Consider the following 17,024-nt stretch of genomic DNA (forward strand, 5'->3'; position numbering starts at 1 on the left):
TTAGAGTATTGCAATCATTCGAAGACTCTGCCCACCAGAAGCACTTTATCATGAATGATACGAGGTCAGGGTCTTGCTGTGCTTGGGTGCCTATTCTCAGAAGTGGGAGGCCAGTGGGCAGGTTCTGTTCCGAGCAAGTCTTTCTCTGCTTGCAAGACAAGTCATTCCTTTCAAGTGCACTTGGTGACTGTCATGTATTTTCACAAAGAAACACAAAAGTCTTTGAGAACTGGAAGAGTGTGCATCTATTCACAGCCGCATGCCCATAGAACCGAAAATACCCACAGTATCAACTTGATTAAGAAAGTGGAGCAGAAGCAAAACAACTTTAAACAGAATCATTTGACGCAGGAAGTCCCAGCTCGTGAGGCCTCTAATCAGTCTCCTGATTGAGCTTCTGCGTCGAGGCTCCAAGCTGCAACAGGAGCCAGAGTTAGACGTGGCAGCTGCTCCCGCTACACTCCATTCACGGGAAACCACACTTGGGCTGATTTTCGCTCTCGGTAACTGTGAGATCACTGTGGAACCAGCTTGAAAAAAATAGCAAAGGGAAATTTAGAAAAACTGTGCAGTAGCTATGGTATGCATTTTGGAGAAATTGTATACTATAACTAGAAATTTCACTATACCTATTAATAAGCCAAAAGCTAGAGATGCAAGCATAGCTTTTAAGAGACATTTAAATCCTGAAAGATGGACTACCGCTTTATTTTCTACTCTTTTAACTTCTTGAAAGATTTCATGGAAACTATTCATGCTTCTTATAAAAAGGAAAGAAAGTTAGAGTTCTTAGAAATCAAGTTTGAAATAGGACAAATGGGGTAATTAAAGACAGAGAAGAGAGTAATATTGATGTGGACTCATCACACAGAACGGAGAAGGCGATGGCACCCCACTCCAGTCCTCTTGCCTGGAAATCCCATGGACGGAGGAGCCTGGTGGGCTGCAGTCCATGGGGTCGCACAGAGTGGGACACGACTGAAGCGACTTAGCAGCAGCAGCAGCAGCAGCAGCAGCAGCAGCAGCAGCATCACACAGAAAAACGATAATTACGTGCGGACATGACAAGATGATTAGCTTGACTGTTGGAACTATCTCTCCATCAAATCTTCATATTGTACACCTTAAATACACACAATTTTTATTCAAAAACATACAAATACAGTTTTTAAAGCAAAAGAAGAGTGAACGTGTCAGAGAAAGACTGGGATTCATATCTGTCTACCCTACACAATTCACTTCTCTTGTGGTCAGATTCATTTCCTAATTAGAAAAATTTCACTCAGTAAATATATTAGCCATAGAATAAACATAGAGCAAAACCACCTATTTCTTACAGAGAATTCACTAAACACATTTTGAATATTTTATCCATTGACTATGCTGTGGTACCATTCTAATAAAGAGCACAGACATTACTTTGCAAACAAAGGCCCATCTAGTCAAAGCTATGGTTTTTCCAGTGGTCATGTATGGGTGTGAGAGTTGGACCATAAGAAAGCTGAGCACCAAAGAATTGATGCTTTTGAACTGTGGTGTTGGAAGAGACTCTTGAGAGTCCCTTGGACTGCAAGGAGATCCAACCAGTCCATCCTAAAGGAAATCAATCCTGAATATTCATTGGTAGGACTGATGCTGAAACTGAAACTCTAATATTTTGGCCACCTGATGTGATAAGCTGACTCACTAGAAAAGACCCTGATGCTGGGAAAGATTGAGGGCAGGAGGAGAAGGGGATGACAGAGGATAAGATGGTTGGATAGCATCATTGACTCAATGGACATGAGTTTGAGTAAGCTCCAGGAGTTGGTGATGGACAGGGAAGCCTGGTGTGCTGCAGTCCATGGGGTCACAAAGAGTCGGACCCGACTGAGCAACTGAACAATAATAAGCATACTAACAGAGAACTGATACAGTATTATTAGCATCAGTCAGGGTTCTCCAGAGAAACAGAATCAATAGGATATATGCACATACCTATGTGTGCACATGTGTGTGCACACATATGCAAATGCATGTGGTATGGAGTCTGAGCATCCCCAGGTATTCAGTCTGCAGGCCTGAGAACCAGGAGAGTCGTGTTGGCTGCTGCCCAAGCCTGGAGCCGGAGAAGACCAAGTTGCAGCTCAGAGAGCATCGGGCCTCAGCACAGCATATCCTCACTTGCCCGTCTTCTGTCCCGTCAGGCAGCCACGAGGCTGGGAGATGCCACCGGCACAGTGGATGGCAGCATGCCCTACTTAGTCCACTGACGACACCCTCCCAGACGCACCCACAGTAGTACTGACCAAGTATCTTGGTGCCCTGGAGCCCAGTCAAGTTGACACGTAAATACTAACCATCACAGTCAACATGTAAGTTAGTACCTTCAACCAAAATTGCTAGTAAGTAATTTCCTTGGTTTTCCAAGCCTGCCGCTCTCTGCTCCATCACCCAGGCTGCTGTCCACCGACTACCCCGACCTCCAGCAACACAGGCCACAGCAGGAGTCAGAGCACAGCTCCAGATGTGGCCGGTCAGACCCGAGGCCCTGCACTGGGCGTGGGCGCCCTCCCAGGAGGCAGAGGCTGGGAGGAGGAGCCCCGGCCTGCAGAGGGTGCACCCCAACTGGCCAAAGCTGGGCGCTCTTCCCACCACAAATTCCTCACTTGCATTGGGGTGGTAATAAGATGACCCCTAGGTTCCTTAAAACTTCACTATTTTAGTCTATTGGCTTTCTCATTACAGTCCTGGAATTGGGATCTTTTGTTATCTATACGGAAGGTCTTTTCCTCCCAGAGGGGCCTTGATTGACAGGCCATTCTTCTTCATGCTGGAGAATCACCAGGTGTCAGAAATCATACTTCCACTATTCCAGCAGATAGTGTGTTCCTTGAAGGCCACAGACAGATTCTACTCACCTCCACGTGTCCCGCTCTTGCATAGGTTCCTGGGAAGTAATGCATGTTTATCACATTTATTGCACTTATTACAAGTAATACATGTTTATTACATATATTATATTAATATAAATATAACATTTATATTGAGTTAATATGTGCTCCTTTGTCATTGAAACATTTTATATGTTTCAATATTTTCTAAATAGATATCGTTTTTATTCAATGCAAATTAAATGTCAATATTTTCATAGAAGGTACATACTTTTGTCTTTCTTTGGGAGTATCTACAAGAGAGTCATGAAGAAGAATGTTTGAAGTGGATAATCTGGCTTCTGCAGATGTGGGAAGGACTGCTCAGAAGAGAATGAGTCCAACTTTTATCCTCTTCATTATTATTAGACTCAAAAGTCAGATTACCATGTGAAGATGCTTTTAGATGTCTGGGGCTTCCCTGGTGGCTCAGATGGTAAAGAGTCTGCCTGCAATACTGGGGACCTGGGTTTGATCCCCAGATGGGGAAGATCCCCTGGAGGAGGAAATGGCAATCCACTCCAGTAATCTTGCCTAGGAAATCGCATGGGCAGAGGAGCCTGATGGGCTACAGTCCACGAGGTCGCAAAGAGTCAGACACGACTGGGTAACTTAGACTAGAAATGTTTGGCAATATTAAGATTGTCACTGTAAGTTAAAACAAACAAACCAAAACATAGTAAATATACATGAAAATGGTTATGATCTTTCAGTTCAGTTCAGTTCAGTCACTCAGTCATGTCCGACTCTTTGTGACCCCATGGACTGCAATACACTAGGTCTCCTTGTTCATCACCAACTCCTGGAGTTTACTCAAACTCATGTCTGTTGAGTCAGTGATGACGTCCAACCATCTCATCCTCTGTTGTCCCCTTCTCCTCCCACCTTCAATCTTTCCCAACATCAGGGTCTTTTCCATTGAGTCAGTTCTTCCCATCAGGTGGCCAAAGTACTGGAGTTTCAGCTTTAGCATCAGTCCTTCCAATGAATATTCAGGACTGATTTCCTTTAGGATGGACTGGTTTGATCTCCTTGCAGTCGAAGGGACTCTCAAGAGTCTTCTCTACAGTTCAAAAGCATCAATTCTTTGGTGCTCAGCTTTCTTTATAGTCCAGCTCTCACATCCATACATGACTACTGGAAAAACCATAGCTTTGACTAGAGGAACCTTTGTTGGCAAAGCAATGTCTGTTTTTTAATATGCCATCTAGGTTGGTCATAACTTTCCTTCCAAGGAGTAAACATCTTTTAATTTCATGGCTGCAATCACCATCTGCAGTGATTTTGGAGCCCCCAAAACTAAAGTGTGTCACTGTTTCCACTGTTTCCCCATCTATTTCCCATGAAGTGATGGGACTGGATGCCATGATCTTAGTTTTCTGAATGTTGAGTTTTAAGCCAACTTTTTCACTCTCTTCTTTCACTTTCATCAGGAGGCTCTTTAGTTCTTCTTCGCTTTCTGCCGAAAGGGTGGTGTCATCTGCATATCTGAGTTATTGATATTTCTCACAGCAATCTTGATTCCAGCTTATGCTTCCTCCAGCCCAGTGTTTCTCATGATGTACTCTGCATATAAGTTAAACAAGCAGGGTGACAAGATACAGCCTTGACGTACTCCTTTTCCTATTTGGAACCAGTCTGTTGTTCCATGTCCAGTTCTAACTGTTGCTTTCTGACCTGCATACAGATTTCTCAGGAGGCAGGTCAGGTGGTCTGATATTTCCATGTCTTTCAGAATTTTCCACAGTTTGTTGTGATCCACATAGTCAAAGACTTTGACATAGTCAATAAAGCAAAAGTAGATGTTTTTCTGGGACTATCTTGCTTTTTCGATGATCCAACAGATGTTGGCAATTTGGTCTCTGGTTCCTCTGCCTTTTCTAAATCCAGCTTGCTCTTTAGGATAATGCAAGTATTTATAAAAATAATGTCGACACAAGAAAACTATTATTTATTACAAAGCAAAGGTCAACAATGAACGAAACCACTTAAAATATCTTTAAAAATTGGAAAGTGGATAGACTAGTACTAGGAAATTTTGAAATGCTGGCCCTAGAGGAAAAGAAAATGGCATATCCTGGTGTCGAGCTGAACATGTGAAGAGCTTGGCCATTATCAGTCCCATCCTCACAATCAGAAAACAGCTGAGCAACTTGAAAATCAACAACTATTTAGACTCATTGGAGAATTGAGGTTGCATGGCAAACAGTCACCCTGAAATCTGAAGAGACAGACAGGTGAGTGCAGAGAATCACAGCGTAGACAGAAGCCTTGGGCCACCAGCCCGCAGGAACACTGAACAGTTGGCTGAGTAATTTCCGGAGCTTGAGTGTGGACACACTTGAGAGACAAAAAAGGGTTCTTTTGGGCCAAGCCATTGGAAGGTCCCCAACTTTTGTGAGTTTTACCTCCAGGAACTCTACCAGGTCCTTAGAGTGAAGATCAGAGAACATCCCCTCATGCTTTGGGGAAAGCAGCCGTTTTGAAATGTGCCCAGAGTACTCCCTCCTACTTACGAGACTTGCCTTCAGGGGAAACCATGTTACCAGAGACTAACCATCTGAGGGTTTATCAGAGCCTAACTCAGCAAAATTATTCTTCAGAAGTGAAGGAAAAGTAAAGACTTTCTCGGACAAAGAAAAATAGATTTGTAGCCAGTAGATCTGCCTTGTGAAAAATATTAAAAGAATTTCTGCAGAGAGAAGGAAGGATATACAGGCCTGAGGCTCAGACCTACATAGAGAAAGGAAGACTATTAGAGAAGGAATAAATGAAGATAGATTGAGGGTCTTGAAACTAATCTGTATGACACTGTAATGACGGATACATGACACTGTGTGTATGCCAAAACTCATAAAACTACACGGCACAAAGAGTGACCATAATAGAAACCAGGGACTTTGCTTAATAAAAAAGTGTCAACAAAGATTCATCAACTGCAACAAACATGCCTCACTAACGCAAGACGTTGCTGATAGGGAAACAGTCAGCGGGGGCGAGAGGGATGCACTGGGGGCTCCTATTACCTTCTGCTCAAGTTTTCTGTGAATATAACAGTGTTTTAAAAAGTAAAGTCCGTTATTTAAAAGAAAAAAAAGGACACATAAATGGCAACAAATAAAGGGCATCTCCACAATCCCCAGCCTAATTTTTCTCAGATTTATCCACCCAGCAATTACCATCCCAGACAATACAAATACAACTGCAGCTTCAAGAGAATGAGCTTGTGTTATCATCCTGCCTGTTAATGCTCGTCATGCACCTGCAGGTCTGTGTCTAGGCTGATGTAGACATGCAAATGTGTGCGATGGATGCAGAGTCAGCATACGGGGGAAAGTGAATCGTGTGATCTTTAAGTGATCTCTCTGAAGGATAAAGAGACAGAGAGGACTGATTTTACGGCTGTGAAACCCTCATTTTTCTCAGTTGAATTACACTTGTGTGTTTCTGTCGTCAGGGGACTTGCCAAGGGGGTCTGGTGGAACATTTGGAGATTATTAGACTTTAGAAACTAAACTATAAATTTGGCCTCATCACTTGCTGAGATGACAGATGGGGCTCAGACACACACATCATTCTCCCTGCATCAGACTACTGCTGCCCCTCTTTATTATTCTATGAACTTCAAAAAGTGCTTTTAAGAGCATGAAGCCTGGTTACACTCACAAAAGCCTCCAAGCTGCTTCATCGTCGACTTCGAGCCAAGGGCAAGTGAGGATAGAGAATCTCTCTGTATGGAAACAAGAACGTCTGAGTTGGGGGCCTGTTAAGACTGTGAGGTGATCCCTCACAGTGAAGGGAAGAACTTGAAGCACAGTGACACTTCCGCAACATTCCCTCCATTCATGCAAACAACGCCCAGGCATTTCAGGAGCATGCCCACAAGTACTGAACTCTGTAACGGTGGCACAGAGTAGCACGAGGGCCTCCAGCCCAAAGAAAGGTCAAAGGTTCACTCATCATAGTCGATCTTTTCAGATTAAACTGGAAGAAAGGCAGCAGTAGTCTCTGACACACGGTTCTTTGTTGCCAAGACATCAAGCTTTATTACAGAAGCACGTGGACCACAGAACCACAGGACCCACAGGACCCAAGGGCGACGTGGAACACAGGCTGCAGGACCACAGAGACCGCAAGACCGCAGCTCACTGCCTGTGAGCAGGAGGGAGACAGGGGGTTCAGCTGTTTCACTTTTTCTTTCTATCTCCATTCTTGTGTTTAACTTTTAAGTGCAACAGTCCAGTATCTTTCTAGTAATGAGTTTCCAGGATGGAACGGACGGCCTTGTGCTATCTTTCCTTTGGGCCACAGAAGACTCTCCTGATTAAATGCAGATGATCAAGTGTCTAAGTTAGTTGAACAGGGGTGCAGACATAGAATGTGCATTTTGGCAAGATCACAGGCGATCCTCAAGCAGGTGGGTCAAGGGTCCTGTGTTGAGAAAGTCTCCATGGGAAGCATCCAGACTTCACGCAGGTGCCCAGCCTCAGGGTGAGGCTGGCTGTCCATACCGTCCCTTCTATCACCAGATTCTAGGGTTCATTGCTCAAATCTCTTCTTTGGGAAGACGAATCTGTAATACAGTGCAAAATAGAGAGGGTCAGAACTCACAGGAAATGGAAAGACGACTTAGAAATCTTTGAACTCTTCCAAGTAAAACATCATGTGCCCCTGGGCTGGTCCAGGGGGATAAAACTATGTTTGTCTCCTCCCTTTCAGCCGCGTCTGAACGCATCACACCAAATGTTAAGTAATTGACATTATTGTCAAGCCTTGTCCAGACTTCCCACAATTACTAGATTGTCACATGGTGTTCTTTGCTATAATTACCCAGGAAAAAATTTAATTCAAACTGAAAAAATAATTAGTCTACTATTTTCCCCCAGAAACTAATCAAAGCTCAGTGATAAAATAATGAAACACAGGATTGTAGGACTTGGACTGAAACTCAGTGACATAGAAAAGATTAACAACTCACTCTTGAGTGCTTAGATGACCAGCGACATATCCACTGTAACCCCGTTCAGATGGAATGCCTGTTGAAATTATAAAGTATAATAAGGAAGACAGAGTAGGCTCCATGCTACTCGGGAAGAGCCTGAGGGTGGTCCCGGGCCGGGGGCTGCTCTGACGGAGGCGGCTCAGCTTTCCAGCCACTCTGCCTCCTTGGAGGAGGAAGTCCTTACCTGTTGCTCTTTCCAGGAAAGCAGCACAGCCCAACCGGCAGCATCCTGTCCTCATCCCCATCCTGTCCCCCACCAGAACCAGGTTGTTATGACATATAGAGTCAACAAATTTGATCATGTTAAGTCGTCAGTATATTTTTGGAATGTCCAACTACGCTTACTGCTGGCTTGGTCTCCCAGGAGAGCTTCATGGCTGCTCACTTTGAGCCTGGACGACTCAGAGCATCATCTGTGAGCACAGCACACCTGTGGGCACAGCAGTGCCCGCTGCCAGCATGCCCGTTGCCTGTCTGCACTCATGCACCTCTCCAGGGTCTCCAGCAAAGACTGAGCTTCTCGGCTTCAGTTTCAAAGCACCATGTGGTCCTGTGCTGGCCCCAGGGGAATTCCTGCTGGGAAACTCCTTTAATTTTCCAGGGTCAGTCTTGTCCCCTGGACATTGGCCACAGGTCATCTCAACTATTCCAAAGAGTCTAAAAATTGGAGGCTTCTTGAGAGAGTCAAGACCTTCCAATCATATTCTGACTCTAATTGCTCTGGAAAATCTCCCATTTCCCTACAAAGACAGCATGTGGAATGTGGATGATCTGCCATCCCTTCGAGCAAAACTGGAATTAAACAGCAGATTTATCTTTGCCATTTTCTAAAGTATCATATTAAGCTTATGAAAATCGACATTGAAAAATGACACACGTTCAGTAAACACGCTAAGAGCAGAGACAGAAATATGGGTGCACAATCGTACAGCCAACGGTGCAAGCGGGGAGCTGGGCACCGGCCTTTCCAGCCAGAATGATGTCAGGGCTGTGGGAAGTCATTTTGATCTTCTGGCCGTTAAAATAAAACACAACAAAACTTCTCCTAACATTTCTTTCTTCAGCTCATGCCAGTGACCTGACCTACTAATGTGGTTATTGCTCAGAGTGGTTGAGACAGCGCTCATTTTGCAATTGTTCTGGGGACTGCTGTGTGTCAGGCATTGTACTGAATGCTGGAGAAATGAGAAACATCATTAACCTCAGAAACCTGCTTTCCTCTTGAGGAGGAGACTGAAGGTTAGTCCAGAGTTGAGAGCACCTGTGGCTGATGCCATGAAAATGATTCACATCATCTATCATAATGGCAAAATTTAGAGGTAAGGAGCATTGGCTGCGCTTTGCTGGAGCAGCTGTGAAGAGATACCCCACGCCCAAGGTAAGAGAAACCCAAGTAAGATGGTAGGTGTTGCAAGAGGGCATCAGAGGCAGAAACACTGAACCCATACTCACAGAAAACTAGTCAATCTAATCACACTAGGACCACAGCCTTGACTAACTCAATGAAACTAAGCCATGCCCGTGGGGCAACCCAAGGTGGGCGGGTCATGGTGGGGAGATCTGACAGAATGTGGACCACTGGAGGAGGGAATGGCAAACCACTTCAGTATTCTTGCCTTGAGAACCCCATGAACAATATGAAAAGGCAAAATGATAGGATACTGAAAGAGAAACTCCCCAGGTCAGTAGGTGCCCAATATGCTACTGGAGATCAGTGGAGAAATAACTCCAGACAGAATGAAGGGATGGAGCCAAAGCAAAAACAATACCCAGTTGTGGATGTGACTGGTGATAGAAGCAAGGTCGATGCTGTAAAGAGCAGTATTGCATAGGAACCTGGAATGTCAGGTCCATGAATCAAGGCAAATGGGAAGTGGTCAAACAAGAGATGGCAAGAGTGAATGTCGACATTCTAGGAATCAGTGAACTGAAATGGACTGGAATGGGTGAATTTAACTCAGATGACCATTATATCTACTACTGCGGGCAGGAATCCCTCAGAAGAAATGGAGTAGCCATCATGGTCAACAAAAGAGTCTGAAATGCAGTACTTGGATGCAATCTCAAAAACGACAGAATGATCTCTGTTCGTTTCCAAGGCAAACCATTCAATATCACAGTAATCCAAGTCTATGCCCCAACCAGTAACGCTGAAGAAGCTGAAGTTGAATGGTTCCTTGAAGACCTACAAGACCTTTTAGAACTAACACCCAAAAAAGATTTCCTTTTCATTATAGGGGACTGGAATGCAAAAATAGGAAGTCAAGAAACACCTGGAGTAACAGGCAAATTTGGCCTTGGAATACGGAATGAAGCAGGGCAAAGACTAATAGAGTTTTGCCAAGAAAATGCACTGGTCATAACAAACACCCTCTTCCAACAACACAAGAGAAGACTCTATACATGGACATCACCAGATGGTCAACACCGAAACCAGATTGATTATATTCTTTGCAGCCAAAGATGGAGAAGCTCTATACAGTCAGCAAAAACAAGACCAGGAGCTGACTGTGGCTCAGACCATGAACTCCTTATTGCCAAATTCAGACGGAAATTGAAGAAAGTAGGGAAAACCACTAGACCATTCAGGTATGACCTAAATCAAATCCCTTATGATTATACAGTGGAAGTGAGAAATAGATTTAAGGGCCTAGATCTGATAGATAGAGTGCCTGATGAGCTATGGAATGAGGTTCGTAACATCGTACAGGAGACAGGGATCAAGACCATCCCCATGGAAAAGAAATGCAAAAAAGCAAAATGGCTGTCTGGGGAGGCCTTACAAATAGCTGTGAAAAGAAGAGAAGCGAAAAGCAAATGAGAAAAGGAAAGATATAAACATCTGAATGCAGAGCTCCAAGAATAGCAAGAAGAGATAAGAAAGCCTTCTTCAGCGATCAATGCAAAGAAAGAGAGGAAAACAACAGAATGGGAAAGACTAGAGATCTCTTCAAGAAAATCAGAGATACCAAAGGAACATTTCATGCAAAGATGGGCTTGATAAAGGACAGAAATGGTATGGACCTAACAGAAGCAGAAGATATTCAGAAGAGATGGCAAGAATACACAGAAGAACTGTACAAAAAAAGATCTTCATGACCCAGATAATCACGATGGTCTAATCACTGACCTAGAGCCAGACATCCTGGAATGTGAAGTCAAGTGGGCCTTAGGAAGCATCACTACGAACAAAGCTGGTGGAGGTGATGGAATTCCAGTTCAGCTATTTCAAATCCTGAAAGATGATGCTGTGAAAGTGCTGCACTCAATATGCCAGCAAATTTGGAAAACTCAGCAGTGGCCACAGGACTGGAAAAGGTCCATTTTCATTCCAATCCCAAAGAAAGGCAATGCCAAAGAATGCTCAAACTACTGCACAATTGCACTCATCTCACATGTTAGCAAAGTAATGATCAAAATTCTCCAAGCCAGACTCCAAAAGTATGTGAACCATTAACTTCCAGATGTTCAAGCTGGTTTTAGAAAAGGCAGAGGAACCAGAGATCAAATTGCCAACATCCATTGGATCATCGAAAAAGCAAGAGAGTTCCAGAAAAACATCTATTTCTGCTTTATTGACTATGCCAAAGCCTTTGACTTTGTGAATCACAATAAACTGTGGAAAATTCTGAAAGAGATGGGAATACCAGACCACATGATCTGCCTCTTGAGAAATTTGTATGCAGGTCAGGAAGCAACAGTTAGAACTGGACATGGAACAACAGACTGGTTCCAAATAGGAAAAGGAGTTCGTCAAGGCTGTATCTTGTCACCCTGTTTATTTAACCTATATGCAGAGTACATCATGAGAAACGCTGGACTGGAAGAAACACAAGCTGGAATCAAGATTGCCGGGAGAAATATCAATAACTTCAGATATGCAGATGATACCACCCTTATGGCAGAAAGTGAAGAGGAACTAAAAAGCCTCTTGATGAAAGTGAAAGAGGAGAGTGAAAAAGTTGGCTTAAAGCTCAACATTCAGAAAACGAAGATCATGGCATCTGGTCCCATCACTTCATGGGAAATAGATGGGGAAACAGTGGAAACGGTGTCAGACTTTATTTTTGGGGGCTCCAAAATCACTGCAGATGGTGACTGCAGCCATGAAATTAAGACGCCTACTCCTTGGAAGGAAAGTTATGACCAACCTAGATAGCATATTCAAAAGCAGAGACATTACTTTGCCAACAAAGGTCCGTCTAGTCAAGGCTATGGTTTTTCCTGTGGTCATGTATGGATGTGAGAGTTGGACTGTGAAGAAGGCTGAGTGCCAAAGAATTGATGCTTTTGAACTGTGGTGTTGGAGAAGACTCTTGAGAGTCCCTTGGACTGCAAGGAGAACCAACCAGTCCATTCTAAAGGAGATCAGCCCTGGGATTTCTTTGGAAGGAATAATGCTAAAGCTGAAACTCCAGTACTTTGGCCACCTCATGCGAAGAGTTGACTCATTGGAAAAGACTCTGATGCTGGGGGGGATTGGGGGCAAGAGGAGAAGGGGACGACAGAGGATGAGATGGCTGGATGGCATCACTGACTCAATGGACGTGAGTCTCAGTGAACTCTGGGAGTTGGTGATGGACAGGGAGGCCTGGCGTGCTGCGATTCATGGGGTTGCAAAGAGTCGGACATGACTGAGTGACTGATCTGATCTGATCTAATATAATTCAGTTCAGTTGATAAGCTGTGTCTGACTCTTTGCGACCCCATGAATCGCAGCACGCCAGGATTCCCTGTCCATCACCAACCCCTGGAGTTCACTGAAACTCATGTCCATCGAGTCGGTGATGCCATCCAGCCATCTCATCCTCTGTCGTCCCCTTCTCCTCTTGCCCCCAATCCCCCCCAGCATCAGAGTCTTTTCCAATGAGTCAACTCTTCGCATGAGGTGGCCAAAGTACTGGAGTTTCAGCTTTAGCATTATTCCTTCCAAAGAAATCCCAGGGCTGATCTCCTTTAGAATGGACTGGTTGGTTCTCCTTGCAGTCCAAGGGACTCTCAAGAGTCTTCTCCAACACCACAGTTCAAAAGCATCAATTCTTTGGCACTCAGCCTTCTTCACAGTCCAACTCTCACATCCATACATGACCACAGGAAAAACCATAGCCTTGACTAGACGGACCTTTGTTGGCAAAGTAATGTCTCTGCTTTTGAATATGCTATCTAGGTTGGTCATAACTTTCCTTCCAAGGAGTAGGCGTCTTAATTTCATGGCTGCAGTCACCATCTGCAGTGATTTTGGAGCCCCCAAAAATAAAGTCTGACACCGTTTCCACTGTTTCCCCATCTATTTCCCATGAAGTGATGGGACCAGATGCCATGATCTTCGTTTTCTGAATGTTGAGCTTTAAGCCAACTTTTTCACTCTCCTCTTTCACTTTCATCAAGAGGCTTTTTAGTTCCTCTTCACTTTCTGCCATAAGAGTGGTATCATCTGCATATCTGAGGTTATTGATATTTCTCCTAGCAATCTTGATTCCAGCTTGTGCTTCTTCCAGTCCAGCGTTTCTCATGATGTACTCTGCATGGAAGTTAAATATGCAGGGTGACAAGATACAGCCTTGACGAACTCCTTTTCCTATTTGGAACCAGTCTGTTGTTCCATGTCCAGTTCTAACTGTTGCTTCCTGACCTGCATACAGATTTCTCAGGAGGCAGATCTGGTGGTCTGGTATTCCCAGGTCTTGAAGAATTTTCCACAGTTTGTTGTGATCCACACAGTCAAAGGCTTTGGCGTAGTCAATAAAGCAGAAGTAGATGTTTTTCTGAAACTCTCTTGGTTTTACTCTGATCAAACAGATGTTGGCAGTTTGATCTCTGGTTCCTCGTCTTTTTCTAAATCCACCTTGAACATCTGGAAAATCTTGGTTCACATGCTGTTGGAGTCTGGCTTGGAGAATTTTGAGCATTACTTTGCTAGTATGTAAAATGAGGGCAATTGTGTGTTAGTTTGAACATTCTTTGGCATTGCCTTTCTTTGGGATTGGAATGAAAATGGACCTTTTCCAGTCCTGTGGCCACTGCTGAGTTTTCCAAATTTGCTGGCATATTGAGTGTATCACTTTCACAGCATCATCTTTTAAGATTTGAAGTAGCTCAACTGGGATTCCATCACCTCCACTAGCTTTGTTTGTAGTGATGCTTCCTAAGACCCACTTGATTTTGGACTCCAGCATGTCTGGTTCTAGGTGAATGATCACACCATCGTGGTTATCTGAGTCATGAAGATCTTTTTAAACAGTTCTTCTGTGTATTCTTGCTACCTCTTCTTAATTTCTTCTGTTTCTGTTAGGTCCATACTATTTCTGTCCTTTTTTGAGCCCATCTTTGCAAGAAATATTCCCTTGGTATCTCTAATCTTCTTGAAGAGATCTCTAGTCTTTCTGATTCTATTGTTTTCCTCTGTTTCTTTGCACTGATCCCTGAGGAAGGCTTTCTTATCTCTCCTTGCTATTCTTTGGAACTCTGCATTCATGTGGGTATATCTTTCCTTTTCTCCTTAGCTTTTCACCTCTCATCTTTTCACGGCTACTTGTGAGGCCTCCTCAGACAACCTTTTTGCCTTTTTGCATTTCTTTTTCTTGGGGATGGTCTTGATCACTGCCTCCTATACAATGTCATGACCCTCTACATGGCGTATAAATAAAAGTGTTGGGTTTAACAACTGTCTTATATACCCATACCAGATGATCATTATGAGTAAGTTGTTGCCATGGAGAGAAGGATGGGAGAAAGCCCCTTGTCTCCCGACCAAGGACTTTACCTGGTGAGTGTGTACATTGTGGTCACACCCTTTGCTCACGTAAGCAGGAGGCACGGGTCAAGGATCTCTGGGTCACAGGAAACCAGGCTGCCCTGGCATGACTGTTGTGTGTTACTAAGGGCCCCTCTCTTTAGTGAAGCCCAGAGTGTCCTGACTTCAGATCAGGAGACATAATATTCATTGGGTACAATTTTAAATCATTTCATGGAAATCATGACTTTTGAACTGAAAATAAATTGAGGAATTTAGAGGCAAAAGAGTGAGCTCAGAACTCTCGGTCCTCATTGCTCTGTGGGGTCTTGGCTGTCACGCACCTGCGCTGTGGCTGCACCAGTCCTGCTGTTTCTTTCTGTGGTTGCAGACGCCTTCGGCAGTAACCATGGGGGGACTTTGAGAACAGAGGTTCTCTACCAACAGGACCTGGAAATTACACAGCAGACCTGGTCACACGGCAAGACCAGGGTCGCCAGCAGAGAGAGAGGGGACCTGGGGTCCTGTGTTCTCTGAGGTGGGAAGGGGCTTGGGTTTCCAGGGATCCCTCTTTGTTGGTGAATTTAAACACAAGAGCAGGAACTTAAAGCTCAGGAAGAGCAAAAACAAGTGGCCCCAATGATCAGTTACTGAAATCAACCCAGATCTCTCCAACATCGGAGCCGGCGAGGGGTGGGTGTAGGGGGTTCCTGGCTCTGCCTCATGTGTGGACGACAGAGTGTTGCTACCAGCTGGGCCCTCAGAGGGGGTCCCTGGGCGAGCAGAGCCAAAACCAGGCACTTGCATTAAAGAAAAGACAGCTGTCAGCGCTTACACTGCAAGCATGAGTATTGATAAAGCATGATGGTACGGTATACTCGATGGTGGTAATACTCCACACATCACTTACTGAACCTGTGGGAGAACTCTGTGAGGTTCTTGCACGGTAAGGTTTGCAAATCCTTAATAGAAAAAGTTGGCTTAGGAAGCTGAGACTTTCCCAGAGTCAGTGATTATAAACCTAGACCTTCTTCCCTGAAGGCAAGTGATTTCTGTACAGGACGGTCTCCTGTGGGACAGAGGAAGAAAGCAACCTTTGTCAGAAAAGGAGCACAGCACTTTCAAGAGACGCGCGAGAGATGCACAGATGGAGAGGAGGCAGGAGAGGGCGAGGCTGAGGGTTCAGGGAGATCCGCCCGGCGCTCTGCAGCCCCCAGGCCACGGAGGTCGGTCCAGAGAGTGGGCAGGGGCTCGACACCCTCCAGCTGCCTGGGGCTCCTCGCCTTACTTCCAGAATCCGCAGGGCGGCAAGTTGAATAGTTCAATGAAGACACAAATTCATCTACTTGATGAGTTAATAACGGCAAATTATTAGTGTCACAGACATGGGGCGTTGGCATTTGAGCAAAACACTTGTACTGCGATTGTGTCTCATCACAGACACCAGAGTAACTGAAAAGTCAATTGAACATGCTCAGATGAGAAGGAAGGGAAGGGGGTTGGGGAGAGGGCAGACCGATTTGAGCTCAGCCACACCGGGCAGTTCTGTCTTCCATTCCAATCAATCACTCGTTTTTCGGAGTGTGTCGTAGGGAAAGACATCTGTGATACACATGATGGGAAATGCAAGACTAAGAGACTAATGCAGATGGGACAAACGCAGAGAGTTAGTTACAGAAAACGCTCTGTTAAAGTCAGAATCTGCCAGAGGTTGTTGAGGCCCAAGTACGGTGTGGATGTGTGGGGTGAGGGGCTGCCTTATTTGGTTGTAACCTAAAATCTCCCGAACCTCCCAGGGGAGGTTCCTGGGAGGTGTTTGATAAGAATTTTGTATTTGAATTTTGTTTTTGTTTGGTTCTTGGTTTATTTTGGTTAGTAATTGGCCCCTGATGTTTGCAATTGCTGCCATCCCTAATTCCCCCTTACTTTTCTTTTTCTGACTCCTTGTCTTTTAGTTGAAGTGTAATTAATTACAATGCTGTGTGAGTATCGGGTGTATATCACAGGGATTCGGTTACCGTGCTTTAGTCGCTGAGTCACGTCCGACTCTTGTGACGGTATAGACCATCGCCCGCCAGGCTCCTCTGTCGTGGGATTCTCCAGGCAGGAATACTGGAGTGAGTTGCCATTTCCTTCTCCAGGGGATCTTCCTGACCCAGGAATCGAACTGGGGTCTCTTGTATTGCAGGCAGATTCTTTACCCACTGAGCTACAAGGGAAGCCTCTAAACTCTTGTCCTTCAAGCTGTATTCAGTTATACATATATATATATATATTATTTTTCTGATTCTTTCCCCTTATAGGTTATTACAAGATAACGAGTTCTCTTGTGATATACAGTAGGTCCTTGTTATCTATTTGTATATAGTAGTGTGTA

The sequence above is a fragment of the Bos indicus genome, chromosome 8, assembly GCF_029378745.1.
Source record: "Bos indicus isolate NIAB-ARS_2022 breed Sahiwal x Tharparkar chromosome 8, NIAB-ARS_B.indTharparkar_mat_pri_1.0, whole genome shotgun sequence".
Taxonomy (NCBI): Eukaryota; Metazoa; Chordata; class Mammalia; order Artiodactyla; family Bovidae; genus Bos; species Bos indicus.